Source organism: Gasterosteus aculeatus, unplaced genomic scaffold (genome assembly GCF_964276395.1).
Source record: "Gasterosteus aculeatus unplaced genomic scaffold, fGasAcu3.hap1.1 HAP1_SCAFFOLD_56, whole genome shotgun sequence".
NCBI lineage: Eukaryota > Metazoa > Chordata > Actinopteri > Perciformes > Gasterosteidae > Gasterosteus > Gasterosteus aculeatus.
Genome location: NW_027554911.1, coordinates 1 through 14,647, shown reverse-complemented (window position 1 = coordinate 14,647; position 14,647 = coordinate 1). Strand labels below are relative to the sequence as shown.

At 41.1% G+C, this 14,647-nt stretch overlaps 45 non-coding genes across 45 annotated transcripts; all 45 read right to left on the bottom strand.

Annotated features, from left to right (window-relative positions):
• Positions 1-105: 105 nt before the first annotated feature.
• Positions 106-177, bottom strand: trnaa-cgc (transfer RNA alanine (anticodon CGC)). Its single transcript has one exon. It is a non-coding gene; the product is annotated as a tRNA-Ala (tRNA).
• A 255-nt stretch (positions 178-432) lies between these two features.
• Positions 433-514, bottom strand: trnas-cga (transfer RNA serine (anticodon CGA)). The gene has a single exon. It is a non-coding gene; the product is annotated as a tRNA-Ser (tRNA).
• A 46-nt stretch (positions 515-560) lies between these two features.
• Positions 561-642, bottom strand: trnas-cga (transfer RNA serine (anticodon CGA)). Its single transcript has one exon. It is a non-coding gene; the product is annotated as a tRNA-Ser (tRNA).
• A 245-nt stretch (positions 643-887) lies between these two features.
• Positions 888-959, bottom strand: trnaa-cgc (transfer RNA alanine (anticodon CGC)). Its single transcript has one exon. It is a non-coding gene; the product is annotated as a tRNA-Ala (tRNA).
• Positions 960-1,214: 255 nt separating this feature from the next.
• trnas-uga (transfer RNA serine (anticodon UGA)) lies at positions 1,215-1,296 on the bottom strand. The gene has a single exon. It is a non-coding gene; the product is annotated as a tRNA-Ser (tRNA).
• A 245-nt stretch (positions 1,297-1,541) lies between these two features.
• trnaa-cgc (transfer RNA alanine (anticodon CGC)) lies at positions 1,542-1,613 on the bottom strand. Its single transcript has one exon. It is a non-coding gene; the product is annotated as a tRNA-Ala (tRNA).
• Positions 1,614-1,868: 255 nt separating this feature from the next.
• On the bottom strand, positions 1,869-1,950 carry trnas-uga (transfer RNA serine (anticodon UGA)). Its single transcript has one exon. It is a non-coding gene; the product is annotated as a tRNA-Ser (tRNA).
• Positions 1,951-2,195: 245 nt separating this feature from the next.
• Positions 2,196-2,267, bottom strand: trnaa-cgc (transfer RNA alanine (anticodon CGC)). Its single transcript has one exon. It is a non-coding gene; the product is annotated as a tRNA-Ala (tRNA).
• Positions 2,268-2,522: 255 nt separating this feature from the next.
• On the bottom strand, positions 2,523-2,604 carry trnas-uga (transfer RNA serine (anticodon UGA)). Its single transcript has one exon. It is a non-coding gene; the product is annotated as a tRNA-Ser (tRNA).
• A 245-nt stretch (positions 2,605-2,849) lies between these two features.
• Positions 2,850-2,921, bottom strand: trnaa-ugc (transfer RNA alanine (anticodon UGC)). The gene has a single exon. It is a non-coding gene; the product is annotated as a tRNA-Ala (tRNA).
• Positions 2,922-3,176: 255 nt separating this feature from the next.
• On the bottom strand, positions 3,177-3,258 carry trnas-cga (transfer RNA serine (anticodon CGA)). The gene has a single exon. It is a non-coding gene; the product is annotated as a tRNA-Ser (tRNA).
• A 245-nt stretch (positions 3,259-3,503) lies between these two features.
• Positions 3,504-3,575, bottom strand: trnaa-ugc (transfer RNA alanine (anticodon UGC)). The gene has a single exon. It is a non-coding gene; the product is annotated as a tRNA-Ala (tRNA).
• Positions 3,576-3,830: 255 nt separating this feature from the next.
• On the bottom strand, positions 3,831-3,912 carry trnas-cga (transfer RNA serine (anticodon CGA)). Its single transcript has one exon. It is a non-coding gene; the product is annotated as a tRNA-Ser (tRNA).
• A 245-nt stretch (positions 3,913-4,157) lies between these two features.
• On the bottom strand, positions 4,158-4,229 carry trnaa-cgc (transfer RNA alanine (anticodon CGC)). The gene has a single exon. It is a non-coding gene; the product is annotated as a tRNA-Ala (tRNA).
• Positions 4,230-4,484: 255 nt separating this feature from the next.
• trnas-uga (transfer RNA serine (anticodon UGA)) lies at positions 4,485-4,566 on the bottom strand. The gene has a single exon. It is a non-coding gene; the product is annotated as a tRNA-Ser (tRNA).
• A 245-nt stretch (positions 4,567-4,811) lies between these two features.
• Positions 4,812-4,883, bottom strand: trnaa-cgc (transfer RNA alanine (anticodon CGC)). Its single transcript has one exon. It is a non-coding gene; the product is annotated as a tRNA-Ala (tRNA).
• A 255-nt stretch (positions 4,884-5,138) lies between these two features.
• trnas-uga (transfer RNA serine (anticodon UGA)) lies at positions 5,139-5,220 on the bottom strand. The gene has a single exon. It is a non-coding gene; the product is annotated as a tRNA-Ser (tRNA).
• Positions 5,221-5,465: 245 nt separating this feature from the next.
• On the bottom strand, positions 5,466-5,537 carry trnaa-cgc (transfer RNA alanine (anticodon CGC)). Its single transcript has one exon. It is a non-coding gene; the product is annotated as a tRNA-Ala (tRNA).
• A 255-nt stretch (positions 5,538-5,792) lies between these two features.
• Positions 5,793-5,874, bottom strand: trnas-uga (transfer RNA serine (anticodon UGA)). The gene has a single exon. It is a non-coding gene; the product is annotated as a tRNA-Ser (tRNA).
• A 245-nt stretch (positions 5,875-6,119) lies between these two features.
• Positions 6,120-6,191, bottom strand: trnaa-ugc (transfer RNA alanine (anticodon UGC)). Its single transcript has one exon. It is a non-coding gene; the product is annotated as a tRNA-Ala (tRNA).
• Positions 6,192-6,445: 254 nt separating this feature from the next.
• On the bottom strand, positions 6,446-6,527 carry trnas-cga (transfer RNA serine (anticodon CGA)). The gene has a single exon. It is a non-coding gene; the product is annotated as a tRNA-Ser (tRNA).
• A 245-nt stretch (positions 6,528-6,772) lies between these two features.
• Positions 6,773-6,844, bottom strand: trnaa-cgc (transfer RNA alanine (anticodon CGC)). Its single transcript has one exon. It is a non-coding gene; the product is annotated as a tRNA-Ala (tRNA).
• Positions 6,845-7,099: 255 nt separating this feature from the next.
• On the bottom strand, positions 7,100-7,181 carry trnas-uga (transfer RNA serine (anticodon UGA)). The gene has a single exon. It is a non-coding gene; the product is annotated as a tRNA-Ser (tRNA).
• Positions 7,182-7,426: 245 nt separating this feature from the next.
• On the bottom strand, positions 7,427-7,498 carry trnaa-cgc (transfer RNA alanine (anticodon CGC)). Its single transcript has one exon. It is a non-coding gene; the product is annotated as a tRNA-Ala (tRNA).
• A 255-nt stretch (positions 7,499-7,753) lies between these two features.
• Positions 7,754-7,835, bottom strand: trnas-uga (transfer RNA serine (anticodon UGA)). The gene has a single exon. It is a non-coding gene; the product is annotated as a tRNA-Ser (tRNA).
• Positions 7,836-8,080: 245 nt separating this feature from the next.
• trnaa-cgc (transfer RNA alanine (anticodon CGC)) lies at positions 8,081-8,152 on the bottom strand. Its single transcript has one exon. It is a non-coding gene; the product is annotated as a tRNA-Ala (tRNA).
• Positions 8,153-8,407: 255 nt separating this feature from the next.
• trnas-uga (transfer RNA serine (anticodon UGA)) lies at positions 8,408-8,489 on the bottom strand. The gene has a single exon. It is a non-coding gene; the product is annotated as a tRNA-Ser (tRNA).
• A 245-nt stretch (positions 8,490-8,734) lies between these two features.
• trnaa-agc (transfer RNA alanine (anticodon AGC)) lies at positions 8,735-8,806 on the bottom strand. Its single transcript has one exon. It is a non-coding gene; the product is annotated as a tRNA-Ala (tRNA).
• A 254-nt stretch (positions 8,807-9,060) lies between these two features.
• On the bottom strand, positions 9,061-9,142 carry trnas-uga (transfer RNA serine (anticodon UGA)). Its single transcript has one exon. It is a non-coding gene; the product is annotated as a tRNA-Ser (tRNA).
• Positions 9,143-9,387: 245 nt separating this feature from the next.
• On the bottom strand, positions 9,388-9,459 carry trnaa-cgc (transfer RNA alanine (anticodon CGC)). Its single transcript has one exon. It is a non-coding gene; the product is annotated as a tRNA-Ala (tRNA).
• Positions 9,460-9,714: 255 nt separating this feature from the next.
• trnas-cga (transfer RNA serine (anticodon CGA)) lies at positions 9,715-9,796 on the bottom strand. Its single transcript has one exon. It is a non-coding gene; the product is annotated as a tRNA-Ser (tRNA).
• A 245-nt stretch (positions 9,797-10,041) lies between these two features.
• trnaa-agc (transfer RNA alanine (anticodon AGC)) lies at positions 10,042-10,113 on the bottom strand. The gene has a single exon. It is a non-coding gene; the product is annotated as a tRNA-Ala (tRNA).
• Positions 10,114-10,367: 254 nt separating this feature from the next.
• On the bottom strand, positions 10,368-10,449 carry trnas-uga (transfer RNA serine (anticodon UGA)). Its single transcript has one exon. It is a non-coding gene; the product is annotated as a tRNA-Ser (tRNA).
• Positions 10,450-10,694: 245 nt separating this feature from the next.
• trnaa-cgc (transfer RNA alanine (anticodon CGC)) lies at positions 10,695-10,766 on the bottom strand. The gene has a single exon. It is a non-coding gene; the product is annotated as a tRNA-Ala (tRNA).
• A 255-nt stretch (positions 10,767-11,021) lies between these two features.
• trnas-uga (transfer RNA serine (anticodon UGA)) lies at positions 11,022-11,103 on the bottom strand. Its single transcript has one exon. It is a non-coding gene; the product is annotated as a tRNA-Ser (tRNA).
• A 245-nt stretch (positions 11,104-11,348) lies between these two features.
• On the bottom strand, positions 11,349-11,420 carry trnaa-cgc (transfer RNA alanine (anticodon CGC)). Its single transcript has one exon. It is a non-coding gene; the product is annotated as a tRNA-Ala (tRNA).
• A 255-nt stretch (positions 11,421-11,675) lies between these two features.
• trnas-uga (transfer RNA serine (anticodon UGA)) lies at positions 11,676-11,757 on the bottom strand. The gene has a single exon. It is a non-coding gene; the product is annotated as a tRNA-Ser (tRNA).
• Positions 11,758-12,002: 245 nt separating this feature from the next.
• On the bottom strand, positions 12,003-12,074 carry trnaa-ugc (transfer RNA alanine (anticodon UGC)). The gene has a single exon. It is a non-coding gene; the product is annotated as a tRNA-Ala (tRNA).
• A 254-nt stretch (positions 12,075-12,328) lies between these two features.
• On the bottom strand, positions 12,329-12,410 carry trnas-cga (transfer RNA serine (anticodon CGA)). Its single transcript has one exon. It is a non-coding gene; the product is annotated as a tRNA-Ser (tRNA).
• Positions 12,411-12,655: 245 nt separating this feature from the next.
• Positions 12,656-12,727, bottom strand: trnaa-cgc (transfer RNA alanine (anticodon CGC)). Its single transcript has one exon. It is a non-coding gene; the product is annotated as a tRNA-Ala (tRNA).
• Positions 12,728-12,982: 255 nt separating this feature from the next.
• trnas-uga (transfer RNA serine (anticodon UGA)) lies at positions 12,983-13,064 on the bottom strand. The gene has a single exon. It is a non-coding gene; the product is annotated as a tRNA-Ser (tRNA).
• Positions 13,065-13,309: 245 nt separating this feature from the next.
• Positions 13,310-13,381, bottom strand: trnaa-ugc (transfer RNA alanine (anticodon UGC)). Its single transcript has one exon. It is a non-coding gene; the product is annotated as a tRNA-Ala (tRNA).
• Positions 13,382-13,635: 254 nt separating this feature from the next.
• Positions 13,636-13,717, bottom strand: trnas-cga (transfer RNA serine (anticodon CGA)). The gene has a single exon. It is a non-coding gene; the product is annotated as a tRNA-Ser (tRNA).
• A 245-nt stretch (positions 13,718-13,962) lies between these two features.
• Positions 13,963-14,034, bottom strand: trnaa-cgc (transfer RNA alanine (anticodon CGC)). The gene has a single exon. It is a non-coding gene; the product is annotated as a tRNA-Ala (tRNA).
• A 255-nt stretch (positions 14,035-14,289) lies between these two features.
• Positions 14,290-14,371, bottom strand: trnas-uga (transfer RNA serine (anticodon UGA)). Its single transcript has one exon. It is a non-coding gene; the product is annotated as a tRNA-Ser (tRNA).
• Positions 14,372-14,647: the final 276 nt, after the last annotated feature.

Sequence of the window (14,647 nt, the reverse complement as noted above, 5' to 3'; positions counted from 1 at the left end):
GTGCTTTTTTTCCCTTGTTGGACGGTACATTTGATGGCTCCTCATATCATGAGATTTCCCAACAACTTAGCAGAAACACCTTTTAAATTTCAGCATAATATCTAATGGAGATGCCGGGGATTGAACCCAGGACCTCATACATGCGAAGCATGCGCTCTACCACTGAGCTACATCCCCTGCAAAATTGGCAAAAATTGCTTTATTTTCCGTATATAAAGGAAAAAGTGTGAGAAAAGAAGAATGAATGGGGACGTTTCCAAGGGAAAACCTACTATGACTGGCAGAAAGCCAACTTGGGAAGACTGAATGCATCACTTTAAATAAAAATCCTTGGGAATTTGGACTTTCAAAGTTGGACTTTAACGTATGGAGATCACAAAATGACTCAAAAAGTGACTCTTTGCTCGGACCAGAGCGCTCTAAGGTGAATTTCGTTGCTGGCAGGACTCGAACCTGCGCGGGGAGACCCCAATGGATTTCGAGTCTATCGCCTTAACCTCTCGGCCACAACAACCCACAAATTACTCTTTGCTCGGAACGGAGCGCTCTAAGGTGATTTTCGTTGCTGGCAGGACTCGAACCTGCGCGGGGAGACCCCAATGGATTTCGAGTCCATCGCCTTAACCTCTCGGCCACAACAACCCACAATGTTGAAAATAAAATCGACTTTTCACAAATATCAGATACTGGCTAAGTGGCTGATATATAGACTGCCATGTGAACAATTCTGGAACACACATAATTAGGTAAGGATGTGGTATTTACTTGGTAAATTATAGTTGGTGCTTTTTTTCCCTTGTTGGACGGTACATTTGATGGCTCCTCATATCATCAGATTTCCCAACAACTTAGCAGAAACACCTTTTAAATTTCAGCATAATATCTAATGGAGATGCCGGGGATTGAACCCAGGACCTCATACATGCGAAGCATGCGCTCTACCACTGAGCTACATCCCCTGCAAAATTGGCAAAAATTGCTTTATTTTCTGTATATAAAGGAAAAAGTGTGAGAAAAGAAGAATGAATGGGGACGTTTCCAAGGGAAAACCTACTATGACTGGCAGAAAGCCAACTTGGGAAGACTGAATGCGTCACTTTAAATAAAAATCCTTGGGAATTTGGACTTTCAATGCTGGACTTTAACGTATGGAGATCACAAAATGACTCAAAAAATGACTCTTTGCTTGGACCAGAGCGCTCTAAAGCTATTTTCGTTGCTGGCAGGACTCGAACCTGCGCGGGGAGACCCCAATGGATTTCAAGTCCATCGCCTTAACCTCTCGGCCAAAACAACCCACAATGTTGAAAATAAAATCAACTTTTCGGAAATATCAGATACTGGATAAGTGGCTGATATGTAGACTGCCATGTGAACAATTCTGGAACACACATAATTAGGTAAGGGTGTGGTATTTACTTGGTAAATTATAGTTGGTGCTTTTTTTCCCTTGTTGGACGGTACATTTGATGGCTCCTCATATCATGAGATTTCCCAACAACTTAGCAGAAACACCTTTTAATTTTGAGCATAATATCTAATGGAGATGCTGGGGATTGAACCCAGGACCTCATACATGCGAAGCATGCGCTCTACCACTGAGCTACATCCCCTGCAAAATTGGCAAAAATTGCTTTTTTTTCCGTATATAAAGGAAAAAGTGTGAGAAAAGAAGAATGAATGGGGACGTTTACAAGGGAAAACCTACTATGACTGGCAGAAAGCCAACTTGGGAAGACTGAATGCATCACTTTAAATAAAAATCCTTGGGAATTTGGACTTTCAAAGTGGAACTTTAACGTATGGAGATCACAAAATGACTCAAAAAATGACTCTTTGCTCGGACCAGAGCGCTCTAAAGCTATTTTCGTTGCTGGCAGGACTCGAACCTGCGCGGGGAGACCCCAATGGATTTCAAGTCCATCGCCTTAACCTCTCGGCCAAAACAACCCACAATGTTGAAAATAAAATCAACTTTTCGGAAATATCAGATACTGGATAAGTGGCTGATATGTAGACTGCCATGTGAACAATTCTGGAACACACATAATTAGGTAAGGGTGTGGTATTTACTTGGTAAATTATAGTTGGTGCTTTTTTTCCCTTGTTGGACGGTACATTTGATGGCTCCTCATATCATGAGATTTCCCAACAACTTAGCAGAAACACCTTTTAATTTTGAGCATAATATCTAATGGAGATGCTGGGGATTGAACCCAGGACCTCATACATGCGAAGCATGCGCTCTACCACTGAGCTACATCCCCTGCAAAATTGGCAAAAATTGCTTTTTTTTCCGTATATAAAGGAAAAAGTGTGAGAAAAGAAGAATGAATGGGGACGTTTACAAGGGAAAACCTACTATGACTGGCAGAAAGCCAACTTGGGAAGACTGAATGCATCACTTTAAATAAAAATCCTTGGGAATTTGGACTTTCAAAGTGGAACTTTAACGTATGGAGATCACAAAATGACTCAAAAAATGACTCTTTGCTCGGACCAGAGCGCTCTAAAGCTATTTTCGTTGCTGGTAGGACTCGAACCTGCGCGGGGAGACCCCAATGGATTTCAAGTCCATCGCCTTAACCTCTCGGCCACAACAACCCACAATGTTGAAAATTAAATCAACTTTTCGGAAATATCAGATACTGGATAAGTGGCTGATATGTAGACTGCCATGTGAACAATTCTGGAACACACATAATTAGGTAAGGGTGTGGTATTTACTTGGTAAATTATAGTTGGTGCTTTTTTTCCCTTGTTGGACGGTACATTTGATGGCTCCTCATATCATGAGATTTCCCAACAACTTAGCAGAAACACCTTTTAACTTTGAGCATAATATCTAATGGAGATGCTGGGGATTGAACCCAGGACCTCATACATGCAAAGCATGCGCTCTACCACTGAGCTACATACCCTGCAAAATTGGCAAAAATTACTTTATTTTCCGTATATAAAGGAAAAAGTGTGAGAAAAGAAGAATGAATGGGGACGTTTACAAGGGAAAACCTACTATGACTGGCAGAAAGCCAACTTGGGAAGACTGAATGCATCACTTTAAATAAAAATCCTTGGGAATTTGGACTTTCAAAGTGGGACTTTAACGTATGGAGATCACAAAATGACTCAAAAAATGACTCTTTGCTCGGACCAGAGCGCTCTAAAGCTATTTTCGTTGCTGGCAGGACTCGAACCTGCGCGGGGAGACCCCAATGGATTTCGAGTCCATCGCCTTAACCTCTCGGCCACAACAACCCACAATGTTGAAAATTAAATCAACTTTTCGGAAATATCAGATACTGGATAAGTGGCTGATATGTAGACTGCCATGTGAACAATTCTGGAACACACATAATTAGGTAAGGGTGTGGTATTTACTTGGTAAATTATAGTTGGTGCTTTTTTTCCCTTGTTGGACGGTACATTTGATGGCTCCTCATATCATGAGATTTCCCAACAACTTAGCAGAAACACCTTTTAACTTTGAGCATAATATCTAATGGAGATGCTGGGGATTGAACCCAGGACCTCATACATGCAAAGCATGCGCTCTACCACTGAGCTACATACCCTGCAAAATTGGCAAAAATTACTTTATTTTCCGTATATAAAGGAAAAAGTGTGAGAAAAGAAGAATGAATGGGGACGTTTACAAGGGAAAACCTACTATGACTGGCAGAAAGCCAACTTGGGAAGACTGAATGCATCACTTTAAATAAAAATCCTTGGGAATTTGGACTTTCAAAGTGGGACTTTAACGTATGGAGATCACAAAATGACTCAAAAAATGACTCTTTGCTCGGACCAGAGCGCTCTAAAGCTATTTTCGTTGCTGGCAGGACTCGAACCTGCGCGGGGAGACCCCAATGGATTTCGAGTCCATCGCCTTAACCTCTCGGCCACAACAACCCACAATGTTGAAAATAAAATCGACTTTTCACAAATATCAGATACTGGCTAAGTGGCTGATATATAGACTGCCATGTGAACAATTCTGGAACACACATAATTAGGTAAGGATGTGGTATTTACTTGGTAAATTATAGTTGGTGCTTTTTTTCCCTTGTTGGACGGTACATTTGATGGCTCCTCATATCATCAGATTTCCCAACAACTTAGCAGAAACACCTTTTAAATTTCAGCATAATATCTAATGGAGATGCCGGGGATTGAACCCAGGACCTCATACATGCGAAGCATGCGCTCTACCACTGAGCTACATCCCCTGCAAAATTGGCAAAAATTGCTTTATTTTCCGTATATAAAGGAAAAAGTGTGAGAAAAGAAGAATGAATGGGGACGTTTCCAAGGGAAAACCTACTATGACTGGCAGAAAGCCAACTTGGGAAGACTGAATGCATCACTTTAAATAAAAATCCTTGGGAATTTGGACTTTCAATGCTGGACTTTAACGTATGGAGATCACAAAATGACTCAAAAAATGACTCTTTGCTTGGACCAGAGCGCTCTAAAGCTATTTTCGTTGCTGGCAGGACTCGAACCTGCGCGGGGAGACCCCAATGGATTTCAAGTCCATCGCCTTAACCTCTCGGCCACAACAACCCACAATGTTGAAAATAAAATCAACTTTTCGGAAATATCAGATACTGGATAAGTGGCTGATATGTAGACTGCCATGTGAACAATTCTGGAACACACATAATTAGGTAAGGGTGTGGTATTTACTTGGTAAATTATAGTTGGTGCTTTTTTTCCCTTGTTGGACAGTACATTTGATGGCTCCTCATATCATGAGATTTCCCAACAACTTAGCAGAAACACCTTTTCAATTTGAGCATAATATCTAATGGAGATGCTGGGGATTGAACCCAGGACCTCATACATGCGAAGCATGCGCTCTACCACGGAGCTACATCCCCTGCAAAATTGGCAAAAATTACTTTGTTTTCCGTATATAAAGGAAGAAGTGTGAGAAAAAAAGAATGAATGCCGATGTTTCCAAGCGAAAACCTACTATGACTGTCAGAAAGCCAACTTGGGAAGACTGAATGCGTCACTTTAAATAAAAATCCTTGGGAATTTGGACTTTCAAAGTGGGACTTTAACGTATGGAGATCACAAAATGACTCAAAAAATGACTCTTTGCTCGGACCAGAGCGCTCTAAAGCTATTTTCGTTGCTGGCAGGACTCGAACCTGCGCGGGGAGACCCCAATGGATTTCAAGTCCATCGCCTTAACCTCTCGGCCACAACAACCCACAATGTTGAAAATAAAATCAACTTTTCGGAAATATCAGATACTGGATAAGTGGCTGATATGTAGACTGCCATGTGAACAATTCTGGAACACACATAATTAGGTAAGGGTGTGGTATTTACTTGGTAAATTATAGTTGGTGCTTTTTTTCCCTTGTTGGACAGTACATTTGATGGCTCCTCATATCATGAGATTTCCCAACAACTTAGCAGAAACACCTTTTAATTTTGAGCATAATATCTAATGGAGATGCTGGGGATTGAACCCAGGACCTCATACATGCGAAGCATGCGCTCTACCACTGAGCTACATCCCCTGCAAAATTGGCAAAAATTGCTTTTTTTTCCGTATATAAAGGAAAAAGTGTGAGAAAAGAAGAATGAATGGGGACGTTTACAAGGGAAAACCTACTATGACTGGCAGAAAGCCAACTTGGGAAGACTGAATGCATCACTTTAAATAAAAATCCTTGGGAATTTGGACTTTCAAAGTGGAACTTTAACGTATGGAGATCACAAAATGACTCAAAAAATGACTTTTTGCTCGGACCAGAGCGCTCTAAAGCTATTTTCGTTGCTGGCAGGACTCGAACCTGCGCGGGGAGACCCCAATGGATTTCAAGTCCATCGCCTTAACCTCTCGGCCACAACAACCCACAATGTTGAAAATTAAATCAACTTTTCGGAAATATCAGATACTGGATAAGTGGCTGATATGTAGACTGCCATGTGAACAATTCTGGAACACACATAATTAGTTAAGGGTGTGGTATTTACTTGGTAAATTATAGTTGGTGCTTTTTTTCCCTTGTTGGACGGTACATTTGATGGCTCCTCATATCATGAGATTTCCCAACAACTTAGCAGAAACACCTTTTAACTTTGAGCATAATATCTAATGGAGATGCTGGGGATTGAACCCAGGACCTCATACATGCAAAGCATGCGCTCTACCACTGAGCTACATCCCCTGCAAAATTGGCAAAAATTACTTTGTTTTCCGTATATAAAGGAAGAAGTGTGAGAAAAAAAGAATGAATGCCGATGTTTCCAAGCGAAAACCTACTATGACTGGCAGAAAGCCAACTTGGGAAGACTGAATGCATCACTTTAAATAAAAATCCTTGGGAATTTGGACTTTCAAAGTTGGACTTTGACGTGTGGAGATCAAAAAATGACTCAAAAATGACTCTTTGCTCGGAACGGAGCGCTCTAAGGTGATTTTCGTTGCTGGCAGGACTCGAACCTGCGCGGGGAGACCCCAATGGATTTCGAGTCCATCGCCTTAACCTCTCGGCCACAACAACCCGCAATGTTGAAAATAAAATTGACTTTTCGGAAATATCAGATACTGGCTAAGTGGCTGATATATAGACTGCCATGTGAACAATTCTGGAACACACATAATTAGGTAAGGATGTGGTATTTACTTGGTAAATTATAGTTGGTGCTTTTTTTCCCTTGTTGGACGGTACATTTGATGGCTCCTCATATCATCAGATTTCCCAACAACTTAGCAGAAACACCTTTTAAATTTCAGCATAATATCTAATGGAGATGCCGGGGATTGAACCCAGGACCTCATACATGCGAAGCATGCGCTCTACCACTGAGCTACATCCCCTGCAAAATTGGCAAAAATTGCTTTATTTTCCGTATATAAAGGAAAAAGTGTGAGAAAAGAAGAATGAATGGGGACGTTTACAAGGGAAAACCTACTATGACTGGCAGAAAGCCAACTTGGGAAGACTGAATGCATCACTTTAAATAAAAATCCTTGGGAATTTGGACTTTCAATGCTGGACTTTAATGTATGGAGATCACAAAATGACTCAAAAAATGACTCTTTGCTTGGACCAGAGCGCTCTAAAGCTATTTTCGTTGCTGGCAGGACTCGAACCTGCGCGGGGAGACCCCAATGGATTTCAAGTCCATCGCCTTAACCTCTCGGCCACAACAACCCACAATGTTGAAAATAAAATCAACTTTTCGGAAATATCAGATACTGGATAAGTGGCTGATATGTAGACTGCCATGTGAACAATTCTGGAACACACATAATTAGGTAAGGGTGTGGTATTTACTTGGTAAATTATAGTTGGTGCTTTTTTTCCCTTGTTGGACAGTACATTTGATGGCTCCTCATATCATGAGATTTCCCAACAACTTAGCAGAAACACCTTTTCAATTTGAGCATAATATCTAATGGAGATGCTGGGGATTGAACCCAGGACCTCATACATGCGAAGCATGCGCTCTACCACTGAGCTACATCCCCTGCAAAATTGGCAAAAATTACTTTGTTTTCCGTATATAAAGGAAGAAGTGTGAGAAAAAAAGAATGAATGCCGATGTTTCCAAGCGAAAACCTACTATGACTGTCAGAAAGCCAACTTGGGAAGACTGAATGCGTCACTTTAAATAAAAATCCTTGGGAATTTGGACTTTCAAAGTGGGACTTTAACGTATGGAGATCACAAAATGACTCAAAAAATGACTCTTTGCTCGGACCAGAGCGCTCTAAAGCTATTTTCGTTGCTGGCAGGACTCGAACCTGCGCGGGGAGACCCCAATGGATTTCAAGTCCATCGCCTTAACCTCTCGGCCACAACAACCCACAATGTTGAAAATAAAATCAACTTTTCGGAAATATCAGATACTGGATAAGTGGCTGATATGTAGACTGCCATGTGAACAATTCTGGAACACACATAATTAGGTAAGGGTGTGGTATTTACTTGGTAAATTATAGTTGGTGCTTTTTTTCCCTTGTTGGACGGTACATTTGATGGCTCCTCATATCATGAGATTTCCCAACAACTTAGCAGAAACACCTTTTAATTTTGAGCATAATATCTAATGGAGATGCTGGGGATTGAACCCAGGACCTCATACATGCGAAGCATGCGCTCTACCACTGAGCTACATCCCCTGCAAAATTGGCAAAAATTGCTTTTTTTTCCGTATATAAAGGAAAAAGTGTGAGAAAAGAAGAATGAATGGGGACGTTTACAAGGGAAAACCTACTATGACTGGCAGAAAGCCAACTTGGGAAGACTGAATGCATCACTTTAAATAAAAATCCTTGGGAATTTGGACTTTCAAAGTGGAACTTTAACGTATGGAGATCACAAAATGACTCAAAAAATGACTCTTTGCTCGGACCAGAGCGCTCTAAAGCTATTTTCGTTGCTGGCAGGACTCGAACCTGCGCGGGGAGACCCCAATGGATTTCAAGTCCATCGCCTTAACCTCTCGGCCACAACAACCCGCAATGTTGAAAATAAAATCGACTTTTCACAAATATCAGATACTGGCTAAGTGGCTGATATATAGACTGCCATGTGAACAATTCTGGAACACACATAATTAGGTAAGGATGTGGTATTTACTTGGTAAATTATAGTTGGTGCTTTTTTTCCCTTGTTGGACGGTACATTTGATGGCTCCTCATATCATCAGATTTCCCAACAACTTAGCAGAAACACCTTTTAAATTTCAGCATAATATCTAATGGAGATGCCTGGGATTGAACCCCGGACCTCATACATGCTAAGCATGCGCTCTACCACTGAGCTACATCCCCTGCAAAATTGGCAAAAATTGCTTTATTTTCCGTATATAAAGGAAAAAGTGTGAGAAAAGAAGAATGAATGGGGACGTTTCCAAGGGAAAACCTACTATGACTGGCAGAAAGCCAACTTGGGAAGACTGAATGCATCACTTTAAATAAAAATCCTTGCGAATTTGGACTTTCAAAGCTGGACTTTGACGTGTGGAGATCAAAAAATTACTCAAAAATTACTCTTTGCTTGGACCAGAGCGCTCTAAAGCTATTTTCGTTGCTGGCAGGTCTCGAACCTGCGCTGGGAGACCCCAATGGATTTCAAGTCCATCGCCTTAACCTCTCGGCCACAACAACCCACAATGTTGAAAATAAAATCAACTTTTCGGAAATATCAGATACTGGATAAGTGGCTGATATGTAGACTGCCATGTGAACAATTCTGGAACACACATAATTAGGTAAGAGTGTGGTATTTACTTGGTAAATTATAGTTGGTGCTTTTTTCCCCTTGTTGGACGGTACATTTGATGGCTCCTCATATCATGAGATTTCCCAACAACTTAGCAGAAACACCTTTTAACTTTGAGCATAATATCTAATGGAGATGCTGGGGATTGAACCCAGGACCTCATACATGCGAAGCATGCGCTCTACCACTGAGCTACATCCCCTGCAAAATTGGCAAAAATTGCTTTATTTTCCGTATATAAAGGAAAAAGTGTGAGAAAAGAAGAATGAATGGGGACGTTTACAAGGGAAAACCTACTATGACTGGCAGAAAGCCAACTTGGGAAGACTGAATGCATCACTTTAAATAAAAATCCTTGGGAATTTGGACTTTCAAAGTGGGACTTTAACGTATGGAGATCACAAAATGACTCAAAAAATGACTCTTTGCTCGGAACGGAGCGCTCTAAGGTGATTTTCGTTGCTGGCAGGACTCGAACCTGCGCGGGGAGACCCCAATGGATTTCGAGTCCATCGCCTTAACCTCTCGGCCACAACAACCCGCAATGTTGAAAATAAAATCGACTTTTCACAAATATCAGATACTGGCTAAGTGGCTGATATATAGACTGCCATGTGAACAATTCTGGAACACACATAATTAGGTAAGGATGTGGTATTTACTTGGTAAATTATAGTTGGTGCTTTTTTTCCCTTGTTGGACGGTACATTTGATGGCTCCTCATATCATCAGATTTCCCAACAACTTAGCAGAAACACCTTTTAAATTTCAGCATAATATCTAATGGAGATGCCTGGGATTGAACCCCGGACCTCATACATGCTAAGCATGCGCTCTACCACTGAGCTACATCCCCTGCAAAATTGGCAAAAATTGCTTTATTTTCCGTATATAAAGGAAAAAGTGTGAGAAAAGAAGAATGAATGGGGACGTTTCCAAGAGAAAACCTACTATGACTGGCAGAAAGCCAACTTGGGAAGACTGAATGCATCACTTTAAATAAAAATCCTTGCGAATTTGGACTTTCAAAGCTGGACTTTGACGTGTGGAGATCAAAAAATTACTCAAAAATTACTCTTTGCTTGGACCAGAGCGCTCTAAAGCTATTTTCGTTGCTGGCAGGTCTCGAACCTGCGCGGGGAGACCCCAATGGATTTCAAGTCCATCGCCTTAACCTCTCGGCCACAACAACCCACAATGTTGAAAATAAAATCAACTTTTCGGAAATATCAGATACTGGATAAGTGGCTGATATGTAGACTGCCATGTGAACAATTCTGGAACACACATAATTAGGTAAGAGTGTGGTATTTACTTGGTAAATTATAGTTGGTGCTTTTTTCCCCTTGTTGGACGGTACATTTGATGGCTCCTCATATCATGAGATTTCCCAACAACTTAGCAGAAACACCTTTTAACTTTGAGCATAATATCTAATGGAGATGCTGGGGATTGAACCCAGGACCTCATACATGCGAAGCATGCGCTCTACCACTGAGCTACATCCCCTGCAAAATTGGCAAAAATTGCTTTATTTTCCGTATATAAAGGAAAAAGTGTGAGAAAAGAAGAATGAATGGGGACGTTTCCAAGGGAAAACCTACTATGACTGGCAGAAAGCCAACTTGGGAAGACTGAATGCATCACTTTAAATAAAAATCCTTGGGAATTTGGACTTTCAAAGTGGGACTTTAACGTATGGAGATCACAAAATGACTCAAAAAATGACACTTTGCTCGGACCAGAGCGCTCTAAAGCTATTTTCGTTGCTGGCAGGACTCGAACCTGCGCGGGGAGACCCCAATGGATTTCAAGTCCATCGCCTTAACCTCTCGGCCACAACAACCCACAATGTTGAAAATAAAATCAACTTTTCGGAAATATCAGATACTGGATAAGTGGCTGATATGTAGACTGCCATGTGAACAATTCTGGAACACACATAATTAGGTAAGGGTGTGGTATTTACTTGGTAAATTATAGTTGGTGCTTTTTTTCCCTTGTTGGACGGTACATTTGATGGCTCCTCATATCATGAGATTTCCCAACAACTTAGCAGAAACACCTTTTAACTTTGAGCATAATATCTAATGGAGATGCTGGGGATTGAACCCAGGACCTCATACATGCGAAGCATGCGCTCTACCACTGAGCTACATCCCCTGCAAAATTGGCAAAAGTTGCTTTATTTTCCGTATATAAAGGAAAAAGTGTGAGAAAAGAAGAATGAATGGGGACGTTTCCAAGGGAAAACCTACTATGACTGGCAGAAAGCCAACTTGGGAAGACTGAATGCATCACTTTAAATAAAAATCCTTGGGAATTTGGACTTTCAAAGTGGGACTTTAACGTATGGAGATCACAAAATGACTCAAAAAATGACTCTTTGCTCGGACCAGAGCGCTCTAAAGCTATTTTCGTTGCTGGCAGGACTCGAACCTGCGCGGGGAGACCCCAATGGATTTCAAGTCCATCGCCTTAACCTCTCGGCCACAACAACCCACAATGTTGAAAATAAAATCAACTTTTCGGAAATATCAGATACTGGATAAGTGGCTGATATGTAGACTGCCATGTGAACAATTCTGGAACACACATAATTAGGTAAGGGTGTGGTATTTACTTGGTAAATTATAGTTGGTGCTTTTTTTCCCTTGTTGGACGGTACATTTGATGGCTCCTCATATCATGAGATTTCCCAACAACTTAGCAGAAACACCTTTTAACTTTGAGCATAATATCTAATGGAGATGCTGGGGATTGAACCCAGGACCTCATACATGCAAAGCATGCGCTCTACCACTGAGCTACATCCCCTGCAAAACTGGCAAAAATTACTTTGTTTTCCGTATATAAAGGAAGAAGTGTGAGAAAAAAAGAATGAATGCCGATGTTTCCAAGCGAAAACCTACTATGACTGGCAGAAAGCCAACTTGGGAAGACTGAATGCATCACTTTAAATAAAAATCCTTGGGAATTTGGACTTTCAAAGCTGGACTTTGACGTGTGGAGATCAAAAAATTACTCAAAAATTACTCTTTGCTCGGAACGGAGCGCTCTAAGGTGATTTTCGTTGCTGGCAGGACTCGAACCTGCGCGGGGAGACCCCAATGGATTTCGAGTCCATCGCCTCAACCTCTCGGCCACAACAACCCACAATGTTGAAAATAAAATCGACTTTTCACAAATATCAGATACTGGCTAAGTGGCTGATATATAGACTGCCATGTGAACAATTCTGGAACACACATAATTAGGTAAGGATGTGGTATTTACTTGGTAAATTATAGTTGGTGCTTTTTTTCCCTTGTTGGACGGTACATTTGATGGCTCCTCATATCATCAGATTTCCCAACAACTTAGCAGAAACACCTTTTAAATTTCAGCATAATATCTAATGGAGATGCCGGGGATTGAACCCAGGACCTCATACATGCGAAGCATGCGCTCTACCACTGAGCTACATCCCCTGCAAAATTGGCAAAAGTTGCTTTATTTTCCGTATATAAAGGAAAAAGTGTGAGAAAAGAAGAATGAATGGGGACGTTTCCAAGGGAAAACCTACTATGACTGGCAGAAAGCCAACTTGGGAAGACTGAATGCATCACTTTAAATAAAAATCCTTGGGAATTTGGACTTTCAAAGTGGGACTTTAACGTATGGAGATCACAAAATGACTCAAAAAATGACTCTTTGCTCGGACCAGAGCGCTCTAAAGCTATTTTCGTTGCTGGCAGGACTCGAACCTGCGCGGGGAGACCCCAATGGATTTCAAGTCCATCGCCTTAACCTCTCGGCCACAACAACCCACAATGTTGAAAATAAAATCAACTTTTCGGAAATATCAGATACTGGATAAGTGGCTGATATGTAGACTGCCATGTGAACAATTCTGGAACACACATAATTAGGTAAGGGTGTGGTATTTACTTGGTAAATTATAGTTGGTGCTTTTTTTCCCTTGTTGGACGGTACATTTGATGGCTCCTCATATCATGAGATTTCCCAACAACTTAGCAGAAACACCTTTTAACTTTGAGCATAATATCTAATGGAGATGCTGGGGATTGAACCCAGGACCTCATACATGCAAAGCATGCGCTCTACCACTGAGCTACATCCCCTGCAAAACTGGCAAAAATTACTTTGTTTTCCGTATATAAAGGAAGAAGTGTGAGAAAAAAAGAATGAATGCCGATGTTTCCAAGCGAAAACCTACTATGACTGGCAGAAAGCCAACTTGGGAAGACTGAATGCATCACTTTAAATAAAAATCCTTGGGAATTTGGACTTTCAAAGTTGGACTTTGACGTGTGGAGATCAAAAAATGACTCAAAAATTACTCTTTGCTCGGAACGGAGCGCTCTAAGGTGATTTTCGTTGCTGGCAGGACTCGAACCTGCGCGGGGAGACCCCAATGGATTTCGAGTCCATCGCCTTAACCTCTCGGCCACAACAACCCACAATGTTGAAAATAAAATCGACTTTTCACAAATATCAGATACTGGCTAAGTGGCTGATATATAGACTGCCATGTGAACAATTCTGGAACACACATAATTAGGTAAGGATGTGGTATTTACTTGGTAAATTATAGTTGGTGCTTTTTTTCCCTTGTTGGACGGTACATTTGATGGCTCCTCATATCATCAGATTTCCCAACAACTTAGCAGAAACACCTTTTAAATTTCAGCATAATATCTAATGGAGATGCCGGGGATTGAACCCAGGACCTCATACATGCGAAGCATGCGCTCTACCACTGAGCTACATCCCCTGCAAAATTGGCAAAAATTGCTTTATTTTCTGTATATAAAGGAAAAAGTGTGAGAAAAGAAGAATGAATGGGGACGTTTCCAAGGGAAAACCTACTATGACTGGCAGAAAGCCAACTTGGGAAGACTGAATGCATCACTTTAAATAAAAATCCTTGGGAATTTGGACTTTCAATGCTGGACTTTAACGTATGGAGATCACAAAATGACTCAAAAAATGACTCTTTGCTTGGACCAGAGCGCTCTAAAGCTATTTTCGTTGCTGGCAGGACTCGAACCTGCGCGGGGAGACCCCAATGGATTTCAAGTCCATCGCCTTAACCTCTCGGCCACAACAACCCACAATGTTGAAAATAAAATCAACTTTTCGGAAATATCAGATACTGGATAAGTGGCTGATATGTAGACTGCCATGTGAACAATTCTGGAACACACATAATTAGGTAAGGGTGTGGTATTTACTTGGTAAATTATAGTTGGTGCTTTTTTTCCCTTGTTGGACGGTACATTTGATGGCTCCTCATATCATGAGATTTCCCAACAACTTAGCAGAAACACCTTTTAACTTTGAGCATAATATCTAATGGAGATGCTGGGGATTGAACCCAGGACCTC